Genomic DNA, 6270 nt, shown 5'->3' with positions numbered 1-6270 from the left:
TACTCAGTTTCTTCCTGAAAATCTTTGCAAACACAAATTCTTTGGTATTATTATCTTCGTTTAATTTATCTTAAATGAAAAAACACAAAAAGAATTGTCCTAAAGCCAAATTGGATATAATTCCACACCAAACATAAAAAAGAGGGTGGACAAAAGTATTGGCACTGTTGGAAAAATCATGTGATGCTTCTCTAATTTGTGTAATTAACAGCACCTGTAACTTACCTGTGGCACCTAACAGGTGTTGGCAATAACTAAATCACACTTGCAGCCAGTTGACATGGATTAAAGTTGACTCAACCTCTGTCCTGTGTCCTTGTGTGTACCACATTGAGCATAGAGAAAAGAAAGAAGACCAAAGAACGGTCTGAGGACTTGAGAAACCAAATTGTGAGGAAGCATGAGCAATCTCAAGGCTACAAGTCCATCTCCAAAGACCTGAATGTTCCTGTGTCTACCGTGCGCAGTGTCATCAAGAAGTTTAAAGCCCATGGCACTGTGGCTAATCTCCCTAGATGTGGACGGAAAAGAAAAATTGACAAGAGATTTCAACGCAAGATTGTGCAGATGTTGGATAAAGAACCTCGACTAACATCCAAACAAGTTCAAGCTGCCCTGCAGTCCGAGGGTACAACAGTGTCAACCCGTACTATCCGTCGGCGTCTGAATGAAAAGGGACCGTATGGTAGGAGACCCAGGAAGACCCCACTTCTTACCTCGAGACATTAAAAAAGCCAGGCTTGTTGCGGAGGCTGCGGTGATACTCAACCCGACAGAGGAAACTAAAAACGCTTTGGAGAAGGCACAGGGGTCGCTCAGGGAAAACCTCATGTCGGCGGCAGCAAATAAACGTTATTTCCTCAAACAAAAATATTTTATAGAGGGGGAGGGAGTAGGACATTTATTGGCCACGGTCATTAGAGCACAGGACGGATCTTCATATATCAATAGGCTAAAAACGGACTCGGGTGGTCCTGTGACAGACAGTGCGGACATAGTGAGTGAGATAAGGAGGTATTAAATGCGACTATACACATCAGATTGCAGTCTCACGGAGACTGAGATTGAGCAGTACCTGGATGCTCTCTCTCTCCCTGCATTGGCTGATAGCGATAGGGATTCATTGGATCGGGACATCCTGTTGGAGGAGTTGGAGGAGGCGCTTGGTCAGATGCAAAATGAAAAGGCTCCAGGAATGGATGGCCTGCCTGTCGAGATTTACAAAACCTATGCACCCTTACTGCTACCTAAGCTACTTAAGGTATTTGAAGAGGCTGAAAGGCAGAGGGTCCTCCCGCCATCTATGAGGGAAGCTTTGATAGTTTTAATATTAAAGCCCGGAAAGGATCCAGAGGTTCCGGATTCATATCGCCCGATTTCCCTATTATCAACAGATGTTAAATTATTGGCCAAGGTACTCGCCAATAGGATGTCCCGAGTTTTCTCATCTGTTATACAGAAGGATCAGACGGGATTTATCCCAGGCAGAGCCACATCTATGAACCTTAGGAAACTATACTTGGGGATTCAACATAGTTCTGGGGAGTTGGGGGGAAGAGCAATTTTGTCCTTAGACGCCGCTAAGGCGTTCGATAGTTTGGAGTGGGGTTTTTTGTGGGCGGTACTTCGGAAAATGGGCTTTGGACACAGATTTATAAATTGGGTGAGGCTGTTGTATGGCTCGCCGGTGGCGAAGGTTGGGGCTAATGGCAGGGTCTCTGAGTCTTTTCCTCTTGGGAGAGGTACTAGACAGGGGTGCCCGCTCTCGCCCTTGCTATTTGCTACTGCGGTGGAGCCATTGGCAGTTGCAATTCGGAAGTCCAGAGAAATAATGGGATTCAGATGTGGAACTGTTGAGTTGAGGATATCATTGTACGCGGATGATTTACTTCTATATTTAGATAAGGTACATTCCTCGATTTTGCCGGCAATGGAGGTCATTCGAGAATTTGGGCTGAGGTCTGGTCTTCGGATTAATTGGTCCAAATCAGCTTTAATGCCGATAGACCCTCTCCCGGCGGATTTCTCAGATTTGCAGATACCGGTCCCTGTAGTTCGGAGGTTTAAGTATCTGGGTATAATTGTTAGTCCTGCCCCGAAGGATTTTCGGGCTCTGAATCTGGAGCCCCTGTTGCAGCGATTTAGAGCAAAAGTACATACTTGGTGTCGCCTGCCGTTGTCGAATATTGGTAGATCTAACTTAATCAAAATGGTAATGATGCCACAATTATATTTGATACATAATTCTCCGGTGTGGATCTGTAGGGACTTTTTTGCAAAAATAAATACATTATTCCGGGAATTAATTTGGAAGAAAAAACAGGCTAGGATTCGCTTGGAGATACTGCAGCGAGGGAAGGAGGAGGGAGGATTGGCGGTGCCAAACCCATTCATATACTTTATAGCCTCCCAGATGCAACATCTTAAGGGTTGGGGTAGAGACGGGGCGTGTGACAATGGTGGTGATATTGTGAGGGAAGGATCGGTATGGAAATATCCAGGGTGCCGGTTGGAGGTGGGAAGACGGCAGATAAATGGGGCACGGTACCCCACGTTGGCTATGATTTTCAAGGTGTGGGATAGGGGTAAGTCTCTTTTGAAGATAAATGGGCCTACGGAATTGTGGCCATTGTGGCGAAATCCGGATTTGCAAGAGATCAAAAAGCTGGTGGGGTTCGGAAGATGGGAAGATAAAGGGATTTATCTGGTGTCACAAATTTTGCAAAATAATACTCTTAAGAGTTTTGAACAATTGAGAACAGAATTTCACCTCCCGCACGTCTTCTTTTATCAGTACTTACAGCTAAGACATGCATTGGAAAAACAGAGAAGGACAAATCCTGTGATAGTGACACATAATCAAACACTACATATGCTACTTACATCTGAGTCTTCTAGGGGACTTATCTCTGAATTATATAAAAGATTATTGCCTGCCCATCTGGAGACATATCCACTGACTGCTGCTAAGAATAAGTGGGAACGGGACGTTGGCCCCCTGACGGAGGACCAGTGGTCCAATATTCTAGAACAGGTCCCTAAAATGGTGGTTTCTGAGTGCCAGCGGCTTTCGCAAATATATCTCATTCACAGGGTATATAAAACACCCAGCTTATTATTTAAAATGGGACTTAGGCCCAATACACAATGTGTTAGGTGTGGGCAGGATGATGCCCACTTGATGCATGTTATGTGGGAGTGCGGGCACATTGGGGATTTCTGGAGGCAGACCCTGGGACTCATAGCCCAAGTATACCATATCACAATACGACCGTCACCTCGTCTATGTTTGTTGAATTTGTGGGAGGAGGGGGTTGACCCGGACTCTGCAGTGGCCCTGGGAATAGCACGCATCCTGTATCAGGCAAGAAAGATACTTGCATATCATTGGTTGGATCCTATGCCACCAACATTGTCAGAGCTTAAAAATAAACTAAATAATGTCATCAGTTTGGAAAGGGGGGCTTATTTAAAAAGAAATGCATTAAGAAAGTTTTACAAAATTTGGCAGCCATGGATGGAGTCACCGGGTCTCCCCTCGGGCGCACTGGTACGGGATGCGATGTTGGACCAGTTGCTGTTGTGCTTGCGATGAGGAGATGCTTGGGGGGTGAAAATAAAGTCTAGTGCCCTTTGTGGCGAAGTAGATTTTGAGTGGCGCGGTGGGAGGGGGCTGGGGTGGATTGGACCTGATATCCGTGGGGGGCGGGGCGAAATATGATGCGGAGTGGCGCGGCTGGCGGGGATGGTTTTCCCGCTGAAATGAGGCACTGATGTATAATTTTGATTTTTGTTTATTTGTGGAGCCATGTTGTTTATAGGCTCAATTTTATGCAAATATCTGTGTTTTCAGATTTCTTCTTTTTATTTATTCTTACACAGGAAGAGTTTTACCCTTTAAATAATATCTGCTCTCAATGTAATTTTTACTAGCTATTTAAGATGTCATATTCTTTCTGTATTGATTCCTGAATGTTTAATGAAAAAGATCTGATTCAAAAAAAAGCCAGGCTGGAGTTTGCCAAAACTTACCTGAAAAAGCCTAAAACGTTTTGAAAGGATGTTCTCTGGTCAGATGAGACAAAAGTAGAGCTTTTTGGGCAAAGGCATAAACATAGAGTTTACAGGAGAAAAAGAGAGGCATTCAAAGAAAAGAACACGGTCCCTACAGTCAAGCATGGTGGAGGTTCCCTGATATTTTGGGGTTGCTTTGCTGCCTCTGGCACTGGACTGCTTGACCGTGTGCATGGCATTATGAAGTCTGAAGACTACCAACAAATTTTGCAGCATAATGTAGGGCCCAGTGTGAGAAAGCTGGGTCTCCCTCAGAGGTCATGGGTCTTCCAGCAGGACAATGACCCAAAACACACACTTCAAAAAGCACTAGAAAATGGTTTGAGAGAAAGCACTGGAGACTTCTAAGATGGCCAGCAATGAGTCCAGACCTGAATCCCATAGAACACCTGTGGAGAGATCTAAAAATGGCAGTTTGGAGAAGGCACCCTTCAAATATCAGGGACCTGTCGCAGTTTGCCAAAGAAGAATGGTCTAAAATTCCAGCAGAGCATTGTAAGAAACGTATTGATGGTTACCGGAAGCGGTTGGTCGCAGTTATTTTGGCTAAAGGTTGTGCAACCAAGTATTAGGCTGAGGGTGCCAATACTTTTGTCTGGCCCATTTTTGGAGTTTTGTGTGAAATGATCAATGTTTTGCTTTTTGCTTCATTCTCTTTCGTGTTTTTTAATTTAAGACAAATTAAATGAAGATAATAATACCAAAGAATTTGTGTTTGCAATCATTTTCAGGAAGAAACTGAGTATTACCTGACAGAATTGCAGGGGTGTCAATACTTTTGGCCACAACTGTACATATATACATACACACTTTGAGCTTTATATATTAGATGAGTGAGTTATGCCAAATGACAAACATGGCTCTGCTACATCTGTAAGTAAGCTGAATTTAAGCAAAAGCATTATAAATGCAGAATGGTCAAATTGCTGGATGAGCTTTCTGGATGCCCTGGTGCCGGTGTTTGCGCTGTCACGCTACTGCACACCAGGACGTACAGCAACGCGACCAACAGGTTTTGGATTTATTATTTTCTTCTGTGATATTTTATTGGATTGTTTCATTGCAGACAGGGTTTCGCTGTTAATCCACCTTTACTGGGGACGGGCAGATATTTGTGGTATTAATAAACAAACATCTTTAATCCACACAGCTCTTGCTAATACATGGGGGTCCTGGGCAGGTGACCACCTCGCAATGACGGGTATACAGGGTTTATCTTCGTGAGACATTTATTTTGGTTTCCTTTCTTTGGTAGCATCATGGTTGGCACTTGCTATGTGGTGGGGGCCCTCTGTGTGGCGCTGTAGGTGGGGGCCCTCTTTGTGACTGTGTTTGGTGGGGGTCCTCTGTGTGGCGCTGTTTGGTGGGGGCCCTCTGTGTGACGCTGTTTGGTGGGGGCCCTCTGTGTGGCGCTGTTTGGTGGGGGCCCTCTGTGTGGCGCTGTTTGGTGGGGGTCCTCTGTGTGACGCTGTTTGGTGGGGGCCCTCTGTGTGGCGCTGTTTGGTTGGGGCCCTCTGTGTGGCGCTGTTTGGTGGGGGCCCTCTGTGTGGCGCTGTTTGGTGGGGGCCCTCTGTGTGACGCTGTTTGGTGGGGGCCCTCTGTGTGGCGCTGTTTGGTGGGGGTCCTCTGTGTGGCGCTGTTTGGTGGGGACCCTCTGTGTGGCGCTGTTTGGTGGGGGCCCTCTGTCTGACGCTATAGGTGGGGCCCCTTATGTATTATCAACGACCAAAGGGGCGGCAAATTTTTCGACCGCCCCGGGCACCACAAACAGTTGCTACGCCACTGATCGTGGTGCTTGGTTACACTCGTTACTCGATTGAGTATCGCGGGTGCTCAAGTGCCATTCTCAAGTAGTTTTGGATTAGAGGCATACAGGCAGGATTTATTGCCTTACAGGCCTTCCATAGGTATACTGCTGCTGTAAGCTAAAAACAAAAGTCCTTTTCAAGGCAACATATTTTCTTTTACCTATTAATACCAGAAAATTTGCATGCATAAATTATATACGTAATTTAAAAAAGCACAAGGCGTGGGGTAAGGGACAGAGAAGTTTACGTGCTGCTGATGGTGCACGCAGAGGCCAAAGCCGTTGGCCAAGTGAAACTATGCATGCTTTGGGAACACAACAAACATGATCATCCATGAGACGTAGGTTCCTGTCCCATTTTGCAGAGGGTTGCAGGACACCACTCTTAA

The sequence above is a fragment of the Dendrobates tinctorius genome, unplaced genomic scaffold (genome assembly GCF_039654945.1).
Source record: "Dendrobates tinctorius isolate UK_male_01 unplaced genomic scaffold, ASM3965494v1 ptg000038l, whole genome shotgun sequence".
NCBI classification, from domain to species: Eukaryota; Metazoa; Chordata; class Amphibia; order Anura; family Dendrobatidae; genus Dendrobates; species Dendrobates tinctorius.
Note: the sequence above shows the minus strand (reverse complement) of the source record.